Below are 24,034 nucleotides of genomic sequence, written 5' to 3'. Positions count from 1 at the left end.
GTGTTGTGAAGGCCAATACTATAACAGGGTTCAAAAGGGAGCTAGATAGATTCATGGAAGATAGGTCCATCAATGGCTACTAGCCAGGATGGGCAGGAATGGTGTCCCTAGCCTCTGTTTGCCAGAAGCTGGGATTGGGTGACAGGGCATGGATCACTTGATGATAACCTGTCTGTTCATTGCCTTTGGGGCACCTGCCATTGGCCACTGTCGGAAGACAGGATACTGGGCTTGATGGACCTTTGGTCTGACCCAGTATGGCTGTTCTTATGTTCTTAACCTGCCAATTTATTCCTCCATGCCTATAAAGTCTGCCCATAAATCTGTGACCTGATTGCAATGGTCTATATAGCATCTGTGCATATGACGTACTTCATATGTTACGTTACATGATGATGGTTCAGCAGGATCAAAATGTTTCGAGGTCACCGAATGGAATGTGTTTGGACTTTCTGTTCTGCGGATAACATTTCCCAAAAATCAGGATTCCCCTGGGGGAGGGAAATGCTGTTTCTCCTGCTCTCCTGGTGAAACTGTTGCTGCCACCTGGAACTTCAGTTTGCACTGCCTGGCTCAGACCCGCTCATGTGGCCCTGAATAGAGACAGGGCCAGAGCCTGAGGGGGGGAGCCTTTCCCCAGCACCCAGCCTCAGGCCGCCCTGTCATACTAAGACCAGGCGGCAGGGTGGGGTGCTGGGCCACAAGGGGCAGGGCGTGGGGCTGGGCTTGGGAAGGGGGTAGGGTGACCAGATGTCCCGATTTTATAGGGACAGTCCTGATTTGGGGGGCTTTTTCTTATATAGGGACCTATTACCCCCTACCCCCTGACACGATTTTTCACACTTGGTATCTGGTCATCCTAGAAGGGGGTACCATGGGGTGGGGACTGAGCTGGGCCAGGCCACAGGGTTTGGGAGGAAGGCTGGCTGGCTTGGGTGATGCAGGAGGGAGACATGACCTGGCCAGACGGGTTCCTGGCCACAGGGAAGGTGTGTGTGGGGCTCAGCCTGGGTGCAGGGACTGGGGGGTCGGGTGGGGGGGACCTTGGGCCACAGGGAGGTGCAGGAAGGGGTGAGCTAGGCCGTGGGGAGGAGGCTGGGTGCAGGACACGGGTGGGGGGTGAGCTGGGCTGGGGGCAGGGCGGGGGGGCAGGTTTCTCCCAGCAGCCTCTCTGATTTGGGGGAGCCTCAGTCCCTGGGTGCAGCCCCGCCCCCATCAGCGCCGAGCGGGGGTCGCGTTCTTTGGGCCAATCGAGCAGAGTGTGGCCTCCGTCACCATGGCAACCAGAGAGTCCTGGCGGGGGGGAGGGGAGGGCCTTGCGGCGGGGACTAAGTTCACGGGGGCGAGGTTAAGGGCCCCCACCGGTAGCCAATTAGGGCGGAGCTGTAGGTGTGAGACAGTCAGGGCACAGGGTTGACTATATTATTGGTTGACGACACCGTACCGGCATCCAATCAGCACTTGGGGGCGGGGTGCACGGGGCGGTGGGCGTGGGCCGGGAGCCAATGGGGGCACAGAGGGCGGGGCCTCACCTGGGGAAAGGGTGGGGCCTCACCTGCGGGCGGTGAGCGGGGCCGGGTGGGGCTCAGTCAGGCAGCGGCGGGCGGCATCGCGCAGAGCTCTGTGGGTAGCTGGGTGCGCGGCGATGGCGGGGCCCGGGCCCGGGGCCGGCTCCACTTACTGCTCCTCAGCGTCAGCTCCTGTGAGTGCCGCGCCGGGGCGGGGGGGGCGGTCAGACCGAGGGGGCGCGGGGCAGTGAGGCGGGCGAGGGGAACGGTAGGGGCAGTGAGGCAAGCAGGCGGGGGGAGGGGAGGGTAGAGGAAGGGGGGGTAGGGGCAGTGAGGTGGGTGGGGGGAGGGTAGAGGAAGGGGGTAGGGGCAGTGAGGTGGGCGGGGGGGAGGTTACAGGAAGGGGGGGTAGGGGCAGTGAGGTGGGTGGGGGGAGGGTACAGGAAGGGGGGGTAGGGGCAGTGAGGCGGGCAGGGGGGAGGGTACAGGAAGGGGGGGTAGGGGCAGTGAGGTGGGTGGGGGGAGGGTACAGGAAGGGGGGGTAGGGGCAGTGAGGTGGGTGGGGGGAGGGTACAGGAAGGGGGGGTAGGGGCAGTGAGGCGGGCGGGGGGAGGGTACAGGAAGGGGGGGTAGGTGCAGTGAGGCGGGCAGGGGGGAGGGTAGAGGAGGGGGAGTAGGGGCAGTGAGGCGGGGAGGGTAGAGGAAGGGAGTAGGGGCAGTGAGGCGGGTGGGGGGAGGGTAGAGGAAGGGAGTAGGGGCAGTGAGGCGGGTGGGGGGAGGGTACAGGAAGGGGGGGGTAGGGGCAGTGAGGTGGGTGGGGGGAGGGTACAGGAAGGGGCCAGGGGCAGTGAGGCGGGCGCGGGGAGGGTAAAGGAAGGGGCCAGGGGCAGTGAGGCGGGCAGGGTGGAGGGTAGAGGAGGGGGAGTAGGGGCAGTGAGGTGCGTGGGGGGAGGGTACAGGAAGGGGGTGGGGCAGTGGGGCGGGGGGGAGGTTACAGGAAGGCGGGGTAGGGGCAGTGAGGCGGGTGGGGGGAGGGTACAGGAAGGGGCCAGGGGCAGTGCGGCGGGCAGGGGGGAGGGTAGAGGAAGGGAGTAGGGGCAGTGAGGCGGGTGGGGGGAGGGTAGAGGAAGGCGGGGTAGGGGCAGTGAGGTGGGTGGGGGGGAGGGTACAGGAAGGGGCCAGGGGCAGTGAGGCGGTCAGGGGGGAGGGTACAGGAAGGGGCCAGGGGCAGTGAGGCGGGCAGGGGGGAGGGTAGAGGAAGGGAGTAGGGGCAGTGAGGCGGGTGGGCGGAGGGTAGAGGAGGGGGAGTAGGGGCAGTGAGGCGGGTGGGGGGAGGGTACAGGAAGGGGCCGGGGCAGTGCGGCGGGCAGGGGGGAGGGTAGAGGAAGGGAGTAGGGGCAGTGAGGCGGGTGGGGGGAGGGTACAGGAAGGGAGTGGGGCGGGTGGGAGGTTACAGGAAGGCGGGGTAGGGGCAGTGAGGTGGGTGGGGGGAGGGTAGAGGAAGGGGGTGTAGGGGCAGTGCGGCGGGCAGGGGGGAGGGTAGAGGAGGGGGAGTAGGGGCAGTGAGGCGGGTGGGGGGAGGGTACAGGAAGGGGCCAGGGGCAGTGCGCCGGGTAGGGGGAGGGTAGAGGAAGGGAGTAGGGGCAGTGAGGCGGGCGGGGGGAGGGTACAGGAAGGGGTCAGGGGCAGTGAGGCGGGCGCGGGGAGGGTACAGGAAGGGGCCAGGGGCAGTGTGGCGGGGAGGGTAGAGGAAGGGGGGGTAGGGGCAGTGAGGTGGGTGGGGGGAGGGTAGAAGAAGGGGGTAGGGGCAGTGCGGCGGGCTGGGGGAGGGTAGAGGAAGGGGGGGTAGGGGCAGTGAGGTGGGTGGGGGGAGGGTAGAGGAAGGGGGTAGGGGCAGTGCGGCGGGCTGGGGGAGGGTAGAGGAAGGGGGGGTAGGGGCAGTGAGGTGGGCGGGGTGAGGGTAGAGGAAGGGGGTAGGGGCAGTGCGGTGGGCAGGGGGGAGGGTACAGGAAGGGGGGTAGGGGCAGTGAGGTGGGCGGGGGGGAGGGTACAGGAAGGGGGGGTAGGGGCAGTGAGGTGGGCGGGGGGAGGGTACAGGAAGGGGGGGTAGGGGCAGTGAGGTGGGCAGGGGGGAGGGTAGAGGAAGGGGGTTTAGGGGCAGTGTGGCGGGCAGGGGGGAGGGTAGAGGAGGGGGAGTAGGGGCAGTGAGGCGGGTGGGGGGAGGGTACAGGAAGGGGCCAGGGGCAGTGCGGCGGGCAGGGGGGAGGGTAGAGGAAGGGAGTAGGGGCAGTGAGGCGGGTGGGGGGAGGGTAGAGGAAGGGGGGGTAGGGGCAGTGAGGTGGGTGGGGGGAGGGTACAGGAAGGGGCCAGGGGCAGTGAGGCGGGCAGGGGGGAGGGTAGAGGAAGGGAGTAGGGGCAGTGAGGTGGGTGGGGGGAGGGTAGAGGAGCGGTGAGGCGGGTAGGGGCAGTGGGGCGGGGGGAGGGTAGAGGAGGGGGAGTAGGGGCAGTGAGGCGGGTGGGGGGAGGGTACAGGAAGGGAGTGGGGCGGGGGGGAGGTTACAGGAAGGCGGGGTAGGGGCAGTGAGGTGGGTGGGGGGAGGGTAGAGGAAGGGGGTGTAGGGGCAGTGCGGCGGGCAGGGGGGAGGGTAGAGGAGGGGGAGTAGGGGCAGTGAGGCGGGTGGGGAGAGGGTACAGGAAGGGGCCAGGGGAGTGCGGCGGGCAGGGGGGAGGGTACAGGAAGGGGCCAGGGGCAGTGAGGCGGGCAGGGGGGAGGGTAGAGGAAGGGAGTAGGGGCAGTGAGGCGGGTGGGCGGAGGGTAGAGGAGGGGGAGTAGGGGCAGTGAGGCGGGTGGGGGGAGGGTACAGGAAGGGGCCGGGGCAGTGAGGCGGGCAGGGGGGAGGGTAGAGGAAGGGAGTAGGGGCAGTGAGGCGGGTGGGCGGAGGGTAGAGGAGGGGGGGGTAGGGGCAGTGAGGTGGGTGGGGGGAGGGTACAGGAAGGGGCCAGGGGCAGTGCGGCGGGCAGGGGGGAGGGTAGAGGAAGGGAGTAGGGGCAGTGAGGCGGGTGGGGGGAGGGTAGAGGAAGGCGGGGTAGGGGCAGTGAGGTGGGTGGGGGGAGGGTACAGGAAGGGGCCAGGGGCAGTGAGGCGGTCAGGGGGGAGGGTACAGGAAGGGGCCAGGGGCAGTGAGGCGGGCAGGGGGGAGGGTAGAGGAAGGGAGTAGGGGCAGTGAGGCGGGTGGGCGGAGGGTAGAGGAGGGGGAGTAGGGGCAGTGAGGCGGGTGGGGGGAGGGTACAGGAAGGGGCCGGGGCAGTGCGGCGGGCAGGGGGGAGGGTAGAGGAAGGGAGTAGGGGCAGTGAGGCGGGTGGGGGGAGGGTACAGGAAGGGAGTGGGGCGGGTGGGAGGTTACAGGAAGGCGGGGTAGGGGCAGTGAGGTGGGTGGGGGGAGGGTAGAGGAAGGGGGTGTAGGGGCAGTGCGGCGGGCAGGGGGGAGGGTAGAGGAGGGGGAGTAGGGGCAGTGAGGCGGGTGGGGGGAGGGTACAGGAAGGGGCCAGGGGCAGTGCGCCGGGTAGGGGGAGGGTAGAGGAAGGGAGTAGGGGCAGTGAGGCGGGCGGGGGGAGGGTACAGGAAGGGGTCAGGGGCAGTGAGGCGGGCGCGGGGAGGGTACAGGAAGGGGCCAGGGGCAGTGTGGCGGGGAGGGTAGAGGAAGGGGGGGTAGGGGCAGTGAGGTGGGTGGGGGGAGGGTAGAAGAAGGGGGTAGGGGCAGTGCGGCGGGCTGGGGGAGGGTAGAGGAAGGGGGGGTAGGGGCAGTGAGGTGGGCGGGGTGAGGGTAGAGGAAGGGGGTAGGGGCAGTGCGGTGGGCAGGGGGGAGGGTACAGGAAGGGGGGTAGGGGCAGTGAGGTGGGCGGGGGGGAGGGTACAGGAAGGGGGGGTAGGGGCAGTGAGGTGGGCGGGGGGAGGGTACAGGAAGGGGGGGTAGGGGCAGTGAGGTGGGCAGGGGGGAGGGTAGAGGAAGGGGGTTTAGGGGCAGTGTGGCGGGCAGGGGGGAGGGTAGAGGAGGGGGAGTAGGGGCAGTGAGGCGGGTGGGGGGAGGGTACAGGAAGGGGCCAGGGGCAGTGCGGCGGGCAGGGGGGAGGGTAGAGGAAGGGAGTAGGGGCAGTGAGGCGGGTGGGGGGAGGGTAGAGGAAGGGGGGGTAGGGGCAGTGAGGTGGGTGGGGGGAGGGTACAGGAAGGGGCCAGGGGCAGTGAGGCGGGCAGGGGGGAGGGTAGAGGAAGGGAGTAGGGGCAGTGAGGTGGGTGGGGGGAGGGTAGAGGAGCGGTGAGGCGGGTAGGGGCAGTGGGGCGGGGGGAGGGTAGAGGAGGGGGAGTAGGGGCAGTGAGGCGGGTGGGGGGAGGGTACAGGAAGGGAGTGGGGCGGGGGGGAGGTTACAGGAAGGCGGGGTAGGGGCAGTGAGGTGGGTGGGGGGAGGGTAGAGGAAGGGGGTGTAGGGGCAGTGCGGCGGGCAGGGGGGAGGGTAGAGGAGGGGGAGTAGGGGCAGTGAGGCGGGTGGGGAGAGGGTACAGGAAGGGGCCAGGGGAGTGCGGCGGGCAGGGGGGAGGGTACAGGAAGGGGGCCGGGGCAGGAGGCAGTTCAGGAGCTTCACTTTTCATCCCGCTGGGTGTGTCTGCCTGGCATGATCCTGGTGGTGATGGTACATGAAGCTGTGTCTGTCTCTCTCTGAGGTGTTGGGACCCCAGTACCCTGGGGCTGCCCATGGCTCCTTTGCTCCCGGGTCTCGCTCCTTGCTTCGCAGATGGTTCGTTTTGTTGCTGAGTCTCCTTTTCTCAGCTGAGTCCCCACCCTGCATTGGCCCCTATTGCCTTTGGGGTTTGAGGATTGTGCTAAACATTTGGTGCTTTGAGTTCGAATCTCTGTAAAGCCCTCGCCAGGGCCCTTCTGGGCAGATTAAAGGCCTGGGAGGGTGGAGGTGGATTTTAGCGATGCTTCATTCTGAATTTTTGCTTGGTCTGAAATGGGGGAAGAAGTTTCTTTCCTTGTGAGTTAAACACCGTTTGTAAAATGCTGATGATTCCTTATCCGAGGCATTCAGAGGGGCCTGTGCAGCCATACTGATTGCAGGAGGCTCTATTTTCACAGTGCTCACGGTTGGAGACCCAGTTAAGTCACAAATCCTAGATGCTGCTAAACAAATCTCGTTTCCTGTATTAACAAGAACACCTCAAACTCAGGAAAATGGAAGCACTCTAGAAATCCAGTTCGGTTTTCACCATTGAGGTTATTCACTTCTTGCACTTAAACAATGAAAACTAGTTGTATTTTTTTGGGTAGCCTGTCTGTCATTGTTCCAGTGTTTTCAGGCACTTTGAATGTTTTGCTTGCAAATATTGCTGGGAAAGCTTTGTTTATTTAAAGCTATTGTTCCCTTTGTGCTGCTTTTATGATGTGTAAGAGCAGCCCAAATGTTGTAAAGTTTCATTTGCTTTCTGTAACTTTACAATTAGGAATATCAAGTCTTGTTGGTCCCTGTCCTTGCTGGAGGATGAGAGAACTAGAGTCTTTTCAACCCCAAAGGGTGTATGAATCTTCTAGAAAGAGCTATTCACCCAAATCTATCAGGATTTGCTTTAAATAGGTGTTAACTAATTTTGAAAATTCTCAAGCTATTAGAGGTGGGCCAGACAGAAAATTGGGGAGCTGTGCCCCCCCCCCTCACCGTGAGGCCCGACCTCCAGCCAGGTCTGAAACTGGAGCTGGGCAGTGTGGGGCACTTGCTGCTTGCAGCTGGCAGGAGCTGCCTGGGTGTGGGGACCTGGCTCCAGGGCCAGCAGAATCCTTGGATAGCAGTGATTGTGGGGGGGCAGGGTCCAGGAGCCCAGGTCGGAGTGAGTCAGTCTAGACCACTATGGAGAGCTCCAGCCCTTCACCTACCCTGGGCATCGTTTCCCAGCTAGTGGGGACACAGGCTGGGGGGCTAGTCTTAGGCCCCGTGCTTGGCCTTAATTCTCCAATGCTGCTGGAGCTGGATGCCCGGCCAGCAGCCTCTGCTCTGCCTTCAGAGCTAGGTGGCCGGAGAACGGCAGCTGGTGGGGTGGGGAGAGAGGGCTAAGGCAAATTTTGGGGTGGCTATAGGCCCTGCAAGGCTCCCCCCTCCCCTGAAGTGCTGCTCCTGGTCTAGGATGGAATTGGCAGAGAGGAATTCCAGCCAGGGATTGTAGATCATGTATTCAATAAGATTAGAGATAAAAGGGGGAGAGGCAATGGTATGGTAATGGAGGGAGAAGGGTGGGCGTTTTAGTGGGAGGAAAGAGCCGGAGAAGAGTAAGGGAGGGTATGAGACTGGGTGTGAGGCATGTGGGATGGAGTCAGTGAGGCAAGTGGAGGGGCTGGAGAAGGAAAGAAGATAAAAAACTTCTGTCTGTGGTCAGGGAGAAGGAGGCGAGAGTTGTGAGGTGGGAGGGGAAGGTAAAGAAAGGGCAAGCAGATGGGAGAGGGAAGGTCATGTCAGGTTTTTGTTTTTTCCTGGGAAGAAATTGATAAGATCCCGTGTCAAGAGAGAAGCCGAGATGCAGGAGGAGAGGAAGGTTTGAGGATTGAGGGCTACACTGCTGGGGAAAAAAGTGTATTCTTAATTCAGGTTCACTAATTTGGGTTTAAATAATAATGAAGACACAGTAACCTGTCTTTTAGCTCGGGTTAGCAGTGCAAGTTCATCTTGCCCTATAGACTTTAACTCCAGATGCTAACACATGCTGTGTAGCTGTGTTTTCACTGCTATTTTATCCTAAGTTAGCTAACCTGAGTTAAGAATACACCTCTAGTTTGCAGTGTAGACATACCCAAAAATGGTGAAAAGGCAGTTGGGATTGGAGGCATGGGATTCATTTAAGATGGAGTAGCAGAGTGGTTCATGTAGGAAGATGGTAGAACAGGAGAGAATGAATTTGTAGTGCATGCAATTAGCCTGGTCATAGCGGTTTTGCCAGGAACACACCACAATGCAAGAACAGGAGTGGAGGAAGCAGATGTTGGGGGTGAGCATGGGGGGAGGGGGAAGGGGAAGCTGGCAGGGCGGACCTTCAGATGGAAGGGGGTGAAAAATGTCAAGGGTGGATAAGTGAAGAATGGAGGGAATCAACAACCATTCCAGAGAAGAGGGATGAGACATCACCAAGTTAATGAACTGGAAGTTATGGGAAACAGTTTCCTTTCAATAGCTCTGGTTGATGTCAAAATCTGGTTAATTCTTTAGTGAGTCAGTGAATTTGTTCAGCAAAAGCTCTAATCTCTCATGTTTAAAAAAAAAAAAAAAAAAAATACAAAACCCATTAAAACACAAATCAATTCAGGCCTTTTTTGTGCATTGTTTCTTCTTTACAATCAAACACATTTTCCCCTTTTGCTGGTCACTTAAAAAACATTAAACCCTGCCCGTTTCCATTGAATTTCTAAAAATCAATGGAAATTTGTGATTTTAGTTTTTAAAACTTTTTAAAGAAATACAAACAAACCATTTGTGCTTGTTTAATTTCTGGGTCAAAGCTGACCTGCCAACATCCTTTTTAAGGTAGCCTCTCTTTCCATTAAAAAAAATCTTGCTTTTCAGTCTTAAGTAATGCATGTTACATGTGTGTAAATTTGACTTTGAATGCATGTGTAGCTCCTGCAATCAGGGTTTGGCTTTTGCCCCCCTTTTTTACTTCCAGGTGGTCGTCTTGATGAAGTCAGACAAATTGACCACTTCTGTGTTCCAAAACCTCCCAGTTCCTTTTAACCATCCATCTTGATTAAATCATGGGGGTTTGTCTCCTTTGCACATGATGCAGGTTTAATGACATTCTTATGATGTATGAGCACTGGCTCCTCCTCTGCATTAATTACATGCTAGTGTTAATGGGTTAGTAATAAACCTGCATGTCTGCTTTTCCCATTACTCGTGAGAAGAAATCCTCATCTAAATTTGCAGTCACTGCCTTATGTCTTTTAAATCCATCCTTAGTCTATCTTTGTGAAACCTATTTATCACTACCATGTGATGACACTAGACTAGTGATCACTCGTGAGTACTAAGATCATTGTTACAACTAACCTAACATCCCTTCTTCCTCCCTCCTGTCTGTTCCCAAGTCAAATCTTTTGTCTTAGACTGTGAGCCTTCTGGGTAAATTTGTACCTTGCCTAGGACAATGGGGCCCTAATTCCTGATAGAGGTGCTTATAACAAATGCAGATTGCAGAAGGCTCCAGTCTGTCCACACAAAGAATCAATACTAATGTAAAGTTGGCTCCAAATTAAGGTGTTTCTTTAAGTGGGTTAAAAAGCACGTAGTCATTTTTCCTGTTTTCCTATAAAATGTATTTACAGATTTAATCTCTAAAACATTAGTAATAAGGGCAATATGCTTGACTGTTAATGGTAGAGGTATCCGCACGGGTTGTCTCAATAGTGCAGACAGAGGGCGGGAGTTTCAAAAGGATGTAAGAACCTCTGGAGAAACTGGTGGTCTAGTCTAAGTCTTGATGGGATCCTGTTAGGACCGAGATCTTGCCTTTTGCTCCCTGAGCCTTTAAAATCCCCAGCGGGAGCATAACTCTTTCATAAACCTGAACTTCTCATCTGTGGGGGATGTAGTGACACGGTGATTGCTGACCCAGATGTTGGAGGGGAAATCTCCTTTGGAAGTGCAAAGATCTCAGTAATTAGTCTCATGCAGGGTAGAAGGATAGCTTATTGGATAAGGCACTGAACTAGGCATCAGGAGACTTGGGTCAGTTTCTTACTCTGCCACAGGCTTCTGGTGTGACCTTGGCAAATCACTTAATCTACCATGTGCCTCAATTCACCATCTGTAAAATGAGGATAATACTTATCTACCTTCACGGCAGTGTGAGGTTAAAATCCATTGGTGGTTGTGAGGAGCTCAGCTATAACTACCTAGATCTGCTTTTGCTCTATGGGATGTTGGTGTTCCGGGGTGTGGATTTTGGGGGGAAATTTTTTTTTATAGTGAATCTGGGTTCATCATACATAAAAACAAACCTCTGTAGCTCAGATTGGAGAAATGAGCACCACACTGCTGCCTCTAGTGCCTGGGTGGAAACGATGTGGCGGAGAGGCAATCCTAAATCCCAGTTTGCCTTTGGAAATTGTAAACTCAGTTATATCTCACTTCTGCATGAGACCTCTGAAGAGATTACTGAGGCCGATTACCATGATGTGAGAGAGCCCCATAAACGCCCTATTCCGCATCTAGGCATGCATGCAGCCCTAACCCTCCTCGCTCCAAGAGCCTGCACCAAACAACTTCCTTCCCAAAATAAAAGCCGCTTACAGGGCACCACCTTTGGCATTTGTCCTTCCCCAAGCACTGTCCACTGCGACTGGCTACCTTCCTCCTGGCTTGAGAACAGCTCCTGGCTGCATGCATCTAGGGATGCTGGGCTGTCTCCCTCCTCCTCAGCACCCTCGTTCCCGCTTTCCTCCTCCTCTTGCCTTGTTGAACTGGGCTCTGCAGTGTCAAAGTGGAGGTGGGGTCGCCCCCAAGTATCGCGTCCAGCTCTTTGTAGAAACGGCAGGTCGCGGGGGCAGAACCGGAGCGGTAGTTTGCCTTGCGCGCTTTGCAGTACGCATTCTGCAGCTCCTTCACTTTAACCCTGCACTGCAGTGCGTCCCGGTCATGTCCCCTTTCCATCATGTCCCTTGATTTCTGCCCGAAGGTACACCTCTACCTCGATATAACGCTGTCCTCGGGAGCCAAAAAATCTTACTATGTTATAGGTGAAACCGCGTTATATCGAACTTGCTTTAAGCCGCCGGAGTGCGCAGCCCCGCTCCCCCGGACCACTGCTTTACCGCGTTGTATCCGAATTCGTGTTATATTGGGTCGCGTTATATCAGGGTAGAGGTGTATCATAATTCCTACGGCTGGAGCGCAGCTGGGACTGGACAGCTTGCTCCCCCGAAACACTGAAGTCCAGCACCTCGCCATTGCTCCATACTGGGGATCGCCTGGCGCGTGGAGGCATGGTCACCTGGAAAGATTCGTTGAGAGCACTCCACACCTTGCTGTGCAAACAGGAAGGGGATTTTCAAAATTCCCAGAGAATTTAAAGGGCAGGGTCTGACGGTTGGTCACCTGAGGGCAGGGCAGTAGAGTTCAAAGTGATGACCAGAGTGGCTAGAACAGGCATTGTGGGACACTTCTGGAGGCTGATCAGGGCGTCAACACTGGCGCTGCGGCACTCCAGCCGGGGCGCAGCAAGCGTTATGCTTCTCGGGGAGGTGGATTACCAGGAGCGCTCCAGCCACGGAGTCTGGGTGCGCTACGTGCCTTGCCAGTGTGGACGCATCATGAGTTAGGGTGCCTGGGGCTGCTTTAATGTGCTCTAACTTGCAAGTGTAGCCAAGCCCTTAGTAAACAGCACCTCTTTACAAAGCAAGCAGGCTTGGCTGAAGTGGCTGGGCAATTCTTTCTTGTGCACTGAGTGACTGGTACAAATGCTCCTGCACTAATTCGTTGCAAAAAGATGGGTAATCGGTACTACTGGACAAGACTTGGAAGTTTTAAAACAGTGGGGGAGAAGCTTTCCCTTGTACTCCTATTGTAAGAGAAATTGGTTTCCCTGGCAGGTATGTACTTTGAGGAAGTAGTTATTCAAACTATTGTTCTGACCATTTGTCCTCCATTTACTTCAATTGCTGCAATATGCATTTCCTTGTCACTCAACCACACTAGCGCGCCCCATTTCTGCAGGGATGCAGGAAATACAGGAAGTGCTGAGACACTTTGTAGGACAGAGACTGGGTCATAGATTCCCCCCCCCCCCCCCGAGAAATTGTTTTGGAAATTTTGGCTGGGACTTCTGGTCCTGATTTTGCAGCTTCAGAGAGTCAGATCTTGAGCTGAAGTTACAAAGCCATCCCCTGCCACGTTGCTCCTAAGGAGAAGCTTTCCCTGCCCCACGGCAGAGGGAAGAGTGTATATTGAAGAATTAACAGCAGTGGAAAGGTAAAGACTGCAAGGAAAGCTGACCAAAGAGGGCATCTGTACAAGTGGGAGAGTCTTACTGGAAGTATCTAAAGCTGACACCATGCCCCACAAAGTTGCTGGTTCATGGGCGATGCCTGAGCATTGCCACATAGACCAGGGTAAGGCTGTGGCAGCCTGCTGATCATGTTGCAGGATCCAGCTGCAGGAAGCTCAGCATCCTCCCCTGCTTCCTGCCCCCATCGCTCCTCAGCTGCAGGGGGAGGGGTCACTGTACGGGAAGCTGCTCCCCCATCCGCCCAACCCCCGTGCATCTGGACCTCCCATACTCAGACCCCCCTGACATGTCTCACCCTGTACACCCAGAACCCCCCCCTAGCCCTCCATACCCAAACCCCACCCCACTGAACCTCAACGCCTGCATCTGGAGCCCCCCTGCCTCCAGACCCCCACCTTGCACCCAGATCACCCCCCACTGAGCTCCCTGCACTCAACCCCCCACCCTGACAAGCCTCACCCCCCTGAGCCCCCACATCCAGACCCCCATGCCACTGACCCCCCCAACTAGCTGCACCCAGATCCCCACCCCACCAAGTCCCACTCCCCCAGCACCCAGAGCCTCCTGCTGAGACCCTCGCACCCAGACCCCTCCACCGATACCCAACCACTTTCACCTGGAAGCTCCTGCAGAGTCCCATTGCCCCTGCACCTGGAACCCCCGCCACCAACGAGCCTCTGTGCATTCAGATCCCCCCACACTGAGCAGCCTGCACCCTGATTGTCCCACACAGAATCCTCTCACCCCACACTGAGCCCCTCCACACTTGGATCCTGCCTGGTTGAGCCTGCCTGCCCCACACCTGGCGCAGAGGGGCAGGGCCCCAGGGTGTGTCTGCAGTAGGCCCAGGCCTTGTGCTGGGTCAGGTGCAGCTAGGGTGACCAGGTAGCAAGTGTGGAAAAATTGGGACAGGGGGTGGGAGGTAGTAGGAGCCCATATTTAAAAAAAAAAAAACCCAAATATCGGGACTGTCCCCATAAAATCAGAACATCTGGTCACCCTAAGTGCAGCCTCACCACTGAGTCCGTGTCCTGGGGGTGGGCAGTAGGGAGGCTGCAGGGTGATTCCCACCTTCGTACAACCAGTGGCCTGTGCTCCCCACTGCATGCTGGAGCCTCTGCATTTATTTATTGACAATAAAGCTTGAAGAGCTTTAAAATATTGTGCACAGAATTTTTTTTTTTTTTTTTTTTTTTTTTGGGTGCAGAATTTTTAATTTTGCCCTCAGGAGTAACAGGCAGTTCTTTAATGTAGCAGGCAAAGGCAGAATGCCAGATCTGAGGACTAGAAAGTGAAACTTGAAAAATTTAAACCAGAAACAAGGGGGCACATTTTTAACAGTGAGGGGGCATATCGCTCACTGGGACAGTGAATCAAGAAGTTTGTCGGGTTCTCCATCACTTGAAATCTTTAAATCATGATTGGGTGTCTTAAAATATATGCTCTAGCTCAGTTACAAGTTATTGGACTTGAGACAGGAATTGCTGGGTGAAATTCTAAGGCCTTTGCTCTGCAGGAGGTCAGACTAGATGGCCACACTGGTCCTTCCAGCACTTAAAAATCTATGGTCCTGTGTCTTGTCTTCCAAAGAATAGAGTCCCTTATGCCAGACGGGTTGCTATTAATGTAGTAAGATATCAGCTTTTGTGTACACTGAAACATGCCACGTCTGTGGTTCACGCTCTGAAACATTGGTGCAGGACCAGCCAGCGATGGATTTACTCCCACAAACATTTTTCTCAGGGAACTGTGGGGCAAGGCCACTTGGTACAGCATCCTTGGAGGGTGTGCTATATGTTATAATTTGGACCTAGCCACGGTGGTGCATCTTTGTGTTATATCTGTTTAATTGTGAAATGGCATCAGGTTGTTGTATAGACTTCAGACTACTGCTCAGGCTGAAACTCACTGACTCAAAGAACCGCTACTTTGTCATGTAGCTGATTTAGTTTTCCATGTGATTAGTGCTGCATATTACTGGTTTTCACTCTCTCTAGTTACTTAACTGAGGCCTTGGCTACACTGGCGCTGTACAGCGCTGCAACTTGCTGCGCTCAGGGGTGTGAAAAAACACCCCCCTGAGCACAGCGAGTGCAGCGTTGTAAAGCGCCAGTGTAATCAGTGCCTGCAGTGCTGCACGCTCTCGCAGCGCTGGCGGCGCGACTACACTCGCGCTTCACAGCGTCCTGAGTGTAGCCAAGGCCTGACTTTAATCAATGACTGCAATTTGATTTGCCCCATTTCCAGCCTGTTGCTGTGTCACGGAGTAAGGGGGGACTCAGGGCCCTGCACCCCCGGCTTCCTGCGATTCACCATGACTCTCAGCCAGCCAGTAAAGCAGAAGGTTTATTTAGACGACGGGAATACAGTCCGAGACAGGTCTTGCAGGCACAGACAACAGGATACCCCTCAGTTAGGTCCATCTTGGGGTCCTCGGACACCCCAGCCCCCTCCAGAGGTCAGAGCCCTCCCTGCCTCCAGTCACCTCACCAGCCAGCTCCCCAGACTCTGCCTTCAGCGACCCCTCCCACCTTTGTTCAGTTTCCCGGGCAAAGGTGTCACCTCGCCCCAGCCCCCTCCTGGGTTCTCATGTTACAGGCTCAGGTATTTCCCTTCGGTCATTCTCCCATCCCCCAACGCAGACCATCCCAGCCACACTCCCCTGTCAGCACTTACAGATCACAGTAAGAACAGTCCCAGTTGGTCACATGCTGTCATTTAGCAGCCATTTTTATCAGACTGCTGCTTAGGCTTTTTCTGCTTGATTCAATTACAGCCCTAATGTCCATTAACACTTCATTTTACACCTCTGTCATTTCTCTCCTGACTTGCAAAGTACCAGCCTAGCTTAGCCTCTCTCTCTCTCTCCATCCTGCTCTTTGTCCCTGGTGGACCTGCAATACTGATACAGTTAAAATCAATTTAATTTAAGGTATACTAAAGAACCAAGATGTAGTGAAACCTGATCATGGGACCTTAAACTGTATTAACCCTTGTCTTCTGCTTAAACCTAATCACCATTGTGTCACCGGCCTGAACACTGCAAGAACCATATTTAGAGGCAGCTGTGAAATATATAGCTTGTCTTTGTGGTCAGGAAAAATAACAGGATACAACTGTTAGGGAACTGTTTTAATCCTGGTAGATACTAGGCTAAGTCACAGCCAGGCTAAGAAACTGTGACAGAGAAGGAAATGTCATAAGCATGGGTGCCTCATCGCCAGATGTTATGACCATTTAAATTGGTTATAAGGCCCCATCTACAGAACAGCCCAGTCACTGGTCCCGGTTACAACATAGCTTTCCCTCGGAATAATCAAAGCATGATTTACATTTGGTGGTGTAGACTAGATCTTGGCTGTTCCCGATGGGCTGTGTAAGAGCATTCCCAGACAGGGCTGAATCCTCCCAAGACCTGTCTCTACTACAAAGCGGAGCCATGATTTAGCTGTCACCTCGGTGTGGTTGTGGAATCAGTGGGGCTCTAGATTGTGAACTTCTTGGGGAGGAACCATGTCTTGTAAACCTCCCCCACGCTTATGACACTGTAGAAAGCCTCCCCTTGTGAGAAGGGATTTAAGGGGGGAGGGATAGCTCAGTGGTTTGAGCATTGGCCTGCTAAACCCAAGGTTGTGAGTTCAATCCTTGAGGGGGCCACTTAGGGAACCGGGGGGAAATCAGTACTTGGTCCTGCTAGTGAAGGCAGGGGGCTGGACTCGATGACCTTTCAAGGTCCCTTCCAGTTCTAGGAGATAGGATAGGATAAGTATAAGAATACTTACAGATGGGGAAACTGAGGCACTTGTGTGAGTTGCCCAAGGCAGAGCCAAGACTAGCTCTTAGCAATCAGGCATCCAAGACGACTGCCACTATAGAAGCATCCCATCCATTTGAAGCACACGCTAAATGTGTCAAGCTCCAGAAGCACACAAGATCACTAGCAAGTCTCAAATACTCATGCTGGTGGGGGGTAGTAACTTGCCTGCCAGTCGTAGGCATCTGGAGGAAACAAATGTAAAACAAATGGGGCAGCAGGTACCATTAAAATCATTAAAAACCTGCCACACTTCTGGGGAACCAGGACACCTGGCAAAGCAGCATGAGAAAGGAACTAAGAGTTCTTCTTCGAGTGATTGCTCATGTGCATTCCAATAGGTGTGCGTGCACGTGCGTGCTGCATGCACAATCATAGGAAGCTATTTTCCCCTAGCGATACCCGTCGGTTGGCTGTGGAGACCCCTGGAGTGGCACCTTTATGGCAGTGTATATAGGTCCCTGCCAACCCGCCGCTTGCTCAGTTCCTTCTTACCGCCAGTGACGGTTGTTGGAGCAGCTCAGTCTCTTGCGTTTGCAAGTGCCTACCTAGTGGTTCCCTTTCTTAGTTGTATATAGTTTAGTTTGTTATATAGTAGTTTGTAGTTTAGTTGCACTTACTTCGGGGGGCTTCCCCTCCCCCGTCCTAGTTTCCCCAGGCACTGGGGCATGCCTCAGTCACAGGGATTTAAGGCGTGTGAGAGGTGTGTGAAACCTATGCCCGCAGGCAATCCACATGCTGCCTGTCTCAAGTGTTTAGGAGAAGGCCATCAGACAGATAAGTGCCCAATTTGCAGGAGCTTCATACCCAGGACTAAGAGAGAGCGCGTTTGAAGCTCCTCCTGACGGAGTAGGCCCTCCAGCCGAGCTGGCACCAGAAGCGGCACTGGCATCTTCGGTGCGCAGCGCCCCAGTGCGGGATGTCCCGGCACTGAGGAAGGACTCCTCCAAGGAGCACCGGTGCTGCTCCCCAACCCATAAGGCCAGTGCCACCATGCAGCACTGCTCGCAGTCCCTGGTGCCGCATAAGAAGGCGGACGGGGTCGTTCCTCCGTCAAGAAGCCTTGAGTGAACTCCAGCGTGGTGCGTCCTCCGGTGGGACACCCATGGTCTGGGCCTCAAGACCTGGCACCGTTGACTCCGGCCCCAACAGGAGGCCCATCGAGTCCAGTGCTGATGGACTCCCTAACTCAGGAGGATTTGGAGGAAGAGATCGACCGTCCCTCCATGCCGGACACCGATGAGGCAGCATGGGACCTCATTGCCATGACGGCACAGTCCCCGGCCCCGCAAGCCCAGGCACCAGTGGCGGCACCGGCTACAACGTCTAGCTCGGCACCACATGTGGCTCCGGCACCGATGGCGGCACCGCCTCTGGTTCATCATCGTGGCAAGCCTATGATGTCACGGCACCGCTTACCATCACCCTGGTACTGCTCCCCGGCACCGTCCGGCTCCGCGCCCTCCCATCTCCTGTGGTTGGGCACAGACTACTCATCCGAGTCAGACGCCGAGTCTTCCGTCTCTTGACGCCGCCACTACCGCTCCTGGTCCTGGCACCGCAGACTGGTGGAATCATTGGCACCCGTGGTCGCCTGGCCACCCCGTGGCAGGGCCCAGTCCAATGGCCCTTTTGGACTCCTTGGGCCTACCACCAGGGTCAGGGCTCCAGGCTGGCATCGGTGGCATCTGCACCCCATGGGGGGCCCCCCCCAGCAACGTCGCTGGCTCACTACACCCCCGTATGAGACAGGGACCCTGGGCTGTCATGCTCAGGCGCAGCACCCGATCCAGCGCCATCAGTGACACGAGAGCCACCTCCAGTCACGGGAGGCTCCGAGGTACCTGACCCGACCTCCAGAGAGCCAGAATGGCAGGAAGACCCTGTCCCCACGGGCCGCCACCGCCGCCTCCTTGCCCGACAAGGCAGGAGCGGGCACCACCACCCTACCAGTGATGGACACCAAGGGTCCCCAGGATCTCCTTAGGAGGGTGGTCCTAAACCTTAATCTCCAGGCAGAGGAGGTCATGGAGGGAGTCTGACCCGCTGGTGGACATCCTTGCCCCTGAGGGTCCTTCTAGGATGGCCTTGCCCCTCATAAGAATGATCCAAAATACCACAAAGGTGCTTTGGCAGGCTCCACCCCTTTAGCGGTGGGTGGTATAGAGGCTGGAAAGACAATATTTTGTGCCGCAGGAAGGGTACGAACACCTTTTCACCCACCCCAACCGGGGACTGTGGTGGTCGATGTGGCAAACCACAAAGAGCGGCAAGGACAGCCGGGTCCTGCGCCTAAGTCACGGGACACTAAGAACTGGACCTTTTTGTCCGAAAAGTCTAGTTGACTGGGGGCTCCAGCTTCGAGTGGCCAACCAGCAAGTGGTACTCAGCCGCTATGCTTTCAACTCTTGGAGTTTGTTGGCAAAGTTCCAGGAGTTACTCCTGGCTGACTCGCGCAAGGAGTTTAGCGCGCTCCTTGAGGAGGGCAGGGTTGTCTCCAGAACCTCCCTCCAGGCTGTGTTAGACGCGGTGGACTTGTGGGCTCGGACCATCGCCACCATCACAATGAGGTGCAGTGCGTGGCTCCAGGTCTCAGGGATACCACCTGAGGTCCAGAACACAATACAGGACCTCCCCTTTGACTGTGCAGGCCTGTTCACCCAAAATACAGACTCTCGCCTGCACAGCCTTAAGGACTCGCGGGCAACTTTGAAGTCTTTGGGGATCCTTTTAAGCCTCAGCCCCCGTCCCGCTTCTACTCTGGGCATCGTAGATGAGACTCGTCAAGGAGACGGGGCAGAAATAATAGGAGGCCCGCCACAGTCCTCAGGCCAAGGCCAGGGTTCGGCCAAACAGCCCCCTGGCCTGAAGCCAAACTTTTTGAAGATGCGCCCAAGGATGGAGCATCAGTTTCAGTCTCTCTGTTCCTCCCCCCCCCGTGAATCGACTCTCGTTGGGTCCTCAGCACGGTAGGGGTGGGATATTCTGTTCCCTCCCATCCCTGTCCCTTTTCAGGGACCCTTCTCACAAGCACTCCTCTTGCAGGAGGTGCAATCGCTCCTCGCTCTAGGGGCAATAGAGGAGGTTCCTCAGGAGTTCAGGGGCAAGGGGTTCTACTCCTGCTATTTCCTGATCTCCTCCCCCCCCCCCCCCCCCCCCCAGGACAAGGGTTGGCTCCGGCCTATCCTGGACCTGCGAGATCTCAACACATTCATAAGGAAGGTGAAGTTTCGCATGATCTCTCTGGCCACCATCATTCCTTCCCTGGATCCGGGGGACTGGTACGCAGCCCTCAATTTGAAAGATGCGTACTTCCATATATTTATTATCCCGGCCCACAGACGATTCATGGTCAGTGGCCAGTGCTAGCAGTTCAGGGTGCTCCCGTTCGGGCTCTCGGCGGCCCCCCGGGTATTCACCACGTGTATGGCAGTCGTGGCAGTGTCAGGCGCAAGTATTCCCGTACCTAGACGACAGGCTCATCAAGGCAGAGTCCCAAGCACAGGCCGCAGAGCATGTGTCCTTGCCCCAGGCCACATTCCACAGGCTGGGCCTCATATTGAATGTGCCCAAATCCACACTGGCCCCAACTCAGAGAATAGAATTCATAGGGGCTCTCTTGGACTCCATGCAGGCGAGGGCGTTCCTGCCGGAGCTGCGCTTCCAAGCACTCACGGACATCATCGAAAACCTTCGCCGGTTTCCCACAACCACGGCCAGAAATTGCATGAAACTATTGGGGCATATGGCAGCCTGCAGATACATGGTCCAGCCCTCCAGGCGTGGTTGGCGCGGGTGCACAGGCTGGGCATGGACCCGCAGGACACGATAGTTGTGCTCCCCCCTCGCATCCTCGAATCTCTCCACTCGTGGCTGCAACCACACGTTGTTTGTGCGGGAGTACCCTTTGCCAAACCCCATCCTACGCTATCCCTAGTCACGGACGCCTCAGCGCTCAGTTGGGGAGTGCACCTGAGCAATATCAGAGCCCAAGGCCTATGGTCCCACACAGAATTATCGCTGCATATCAATGTAAGGGAGCTGAAGGCGGTTTGTCTGGCATGCCAAGCGTTCTAGCCCACCTGCAGGGCGCATGTGTGTGGGTGCTGACGGACAACACTGCAGCGATGTTTCTATAGAAACAAACAGGGTGGTGCTTGCTCCTCTCCCCTGTGCCAGGAAGCCCTCGAGCTGTGGGATTTTTGCATCGCCCACTTGATACACCTAGAGGCGTCGCACCTTCCAGGAGCACAAAACAAGCTAGCTGACCGCCTCAGCCGCTGGTTTCACGATCACGAATGGTCCCTCAGGCTGCACATCGCACACTCGATTTTCCAGAGGGGGGGCTCGCCCCACATAGACCTGTTCGCGCCGCAGAGCAACAGGAAGTGCCAGCGGTTCTGCTAGGAATAACGTAGCTGAAGTCGACGTACTTAGATCTACTCACCGTGGTGTCTTCACTGTGGTGAGTCGACTGCTGCCGCTCCGCCGTCGACTCCGCATGTGCCTCTCACGCCGGTGGAGTACAGGAGTTGACGGGAGAGCGCTCGGGGGTCGATTTATCGCGTCTGTGCCCTTGGCCTCTCCTGGCTGGAGGGAGCTCAGTGTAGGACTGCTCTTGGATTTCACCCAGAAACTCCAGTTGGGGAACATGCTGCTGCCCAGAACTACGTTCAGAGCAGTGCACCAGCTTCCTTTTGGGGCACAGGTACAATTCAGAGTATTGGTGAGAATCTTTAAACCTCTAAATTGTCAGGGACCCAGCTCCCGGAAAGATTCCCCGTCCTAGCCCGTCCTAGCCGTGTGTGGTCGCTTTTGTTTTCTGGCCTAGAACCAGCACGGAGTTTTCCCAGTGGAGGTCCCCATCCCATTTGAAACTTGCTGTTCGTCGGAGCCAGAACCTCAGGGCTCTCAGAGTGTAATATAAAATTGTCTGCGTGTTTGGTGGTGGTCCTGGCAAGACTAGGGCATTGTGGCTTCCAGCCCCAATGGCAATCACGCTGTATTTATAGATCTAAAATTGCACTCATGTCAAGGGCAATAGGTGCTATAAAAGTTCTGAAACAGCGCTAGAAACTGTGATGGCATAAGCAAAAATGACTGGTCCGATGGCAAAGTGCAAAGCTGTCTGGGGAAGAGGAACCAGCCTGTGCACACTTCAGTCAGTTTTGGCTCTTTCTCGGTGGATCAGAGATAAGCTGAGTGGTTTTGTGTGGGGAGGAGGAGTGCTGCTGAGACTGGGGATGCGATTTGGGGGGCAATTGTTTAAAGAGGAAGCGGGGAAGAAATCTGTATCTTTAGATTGTAAGGTTTCAGAGTAGCAGCCGTGTTAGTCTGTATCCGCAAAAAGAACAGGAGTACTTGTGGCACCTTAGAGACTAACAAATTTATTAGAGCATAAGCTATCGTGGGCTACAGCCCACTTCTTCGTAGCTCACGAAAGCTTATGCTCTAATAAATTTGTTAGTCTCTAAGGTGCCACAAGTACTCCTGTTCTTTTTAGATTGCAAGCGCTTTGGGGCAGGGACTAGTCTGTACGCGTGCACTAGTTGTCCTAGTGATCCTTGTTCAGCGTCGTAAGGCCTTACCGAATACAAACATTTGACTTTGTCTTAACAAAAACCAACCAGAAAGCAAAGCTTGAAGCAGTCTGACTAAAACCCCTTTCCTGTAATGGGGTGCAGACCCTTGGCAACTACTGTAAGGCTAAGAGTTCTCCAAGAAAATGAGGTAGAAAAGAATGTTCTTAAGGTGTTGATCCTTCATAGGAGAGATGAATCTCTGTGGGGTTGAGCTTGGCAGCTGTTCTGCTGTCTCTGGGATCACTTGGGTTCTGTGGTTTCTAAACAAACCTCTCTCCTAATCGTTTTTTTCTCCTTCCCATAGGGTAGGGTCCTTGATATCAGCCCAGGTGATGGACACACAAACCATTCAAGTGCCTGAGAATGACCGTAAGTGCAGAGTGCTAAATTATATATTCAAAGGCCGGAAGGGTCACCATGATCTAGTCAGACCTCCTTGATAACACACGGCATAGGTCTTCCCTGAATTCATTCCTGTTTGAACTAGAGCAGATCTTCTGAAAAAACGATTGATTTAAAAATTGCCAGTGCTGGAGAAGTTGTTGATTGCTGCCTGTGCAGTCAAGGTGTAGTTCCACCCACTGGCCTTTCCCAGCTGGGGAATGATCTCTGGCTGAGGGTTGGTCTACACTGAAAACTTACATTGGCATAGCAACAGCTCTCAGGGGTATGAAAAATCCACCCCCCGGAGAGACAGCTATGCCAACCTAAGCCCCGGTGTAGAGCACTAGGTGAATGAAGAATTATTCCGTTGAGCTAGCGACTGCCTCTCGGGGAGGTGGGTTAACTACAGTGACACGAGAATCCCTCCCTCGCTGTAGTGTCTGTGCTCAAGCGCTCACCCTGACAAACTGCTACTGTGGCCCTGCTTCCTTCCAGCAGAAGTCAGTGTAGTGATCTTTAGGAGCACTGATGGCTCGGAGCTCACAAACTGCAAAGACTGGGTTGGTTCCTGCCAGCTGGTTTGGTTCAGTTGTTTTCAGCTTTGTGAAACGGTCCCTTGTAAAGCACAAGCGGTGTGTGTCTGTCTCTCTCTCTCATATATATATATTTTATTTATTTTACTGGTTTAGATGTGATTCTCTTTGCACGTATTGAATGTGATCTAGTCATGACCGCTTGTTCCTAAGATGATGGAAGGTCAGCTCTTCTTCGACTTGGTGTCCGTGTGGATTCCACTGCAGTTGCACGTGCGTCTCGTGGGCATGAGTTCGGTTTCTTTTGAATAGCTGAGCTTGTTGGAGCCACTTATCTTCTCCCCCCCTCCTTCTCACCCCCTTCGTGCTCCTGTTTAAGGGCGTAAAAGGCAGAGCAGACGCAATCCTCCCTCACTTCCCTTTGATGCCCATGGCAGCAAGACGGGACCGAGCGAGCGCCTGGCCCACTGTTTCCCCTAACTGAACACGTTATTTTTTTAAATCAGATTTGTGAAAAAATCTTCATCTTCACACTCCTTTCATGTGGACATTTAAAAAAAAAAAAAAGTGAGGACCCCCTCATACCTCATGCAAGCTGCCACGTCTCAAGGTGGACTTCAAAATCTGCCTATCCTGTGATGGACTCATGCCTGTCAAGGATGGACACAGTCAAGGCAGCTTCTGCCTATGGGAGAGCCACCTCCCGGATCAGTGCTTTGTGGGCAAGTCCATTTCATCCAGGACCCGCAAATCCAGGGACGCTCTGCTCAGGCGGCGTATGCTGGAGCAGTCCACGTGGGTCACTTCAGACACAGAAGTGACGGCCATTACCAGTGTCAGGCTAGTTAAGCCGGTATCGGCCAGCGCTCTCTTGAGCATAGGTCATGCTCCAGGATTGAGCGCTGGACAGAAGGCGAAGAGAATATCGGCAGAGCTGGCACAAGTGACTTTGATGCCAACCACTTCAATATTGGCAAAGGCCTCTGTACCGAAAGCCGCGGTACTGAGGCTCTTGGCACGGATGGCCCTGGTGTCCGCATCGGTCACTCTGGCGCAGGCTTCCCAGGCAGTAAAGCTGGCATCCGTGCCTGTACATAAAGATGAGACGCACTCGTGGGACTGGACAGAGCCCATATGTAACACCAAACGTGAAGGAAGGTCCCAGAAGGAGGAAA

General features: G+C 55.6%; 1 pseudogene; it reads left to right on the top strand.

The window, feature by feature from the left end:
• Positions 1-1,664: 1,664 nt before the first annotated feature.
• LOC135892673 (junctional adhesion molecule A-like) overlaps positions 1,665-24,034 on the top strand; it is an 80,262-nt pseudogene continuing 57,892 nt past the window's right edge.

This window comes from Emys orbicularis, chromosome 20 (assembly GCF_028017835.1).
Source record: "Emys orbicularis isolate rEmyOrb1 chromosome 20, rEmyOrb1.hap1, whole genome shotgun sequence".
NCBI lineage: Eukaryota > Metazoa > Chordata > Testudines > Emydidae > Emys > Emys orbicularis.
This window is presented reverse-complemented; position numbering and strand designations above follow the sequence as displayed.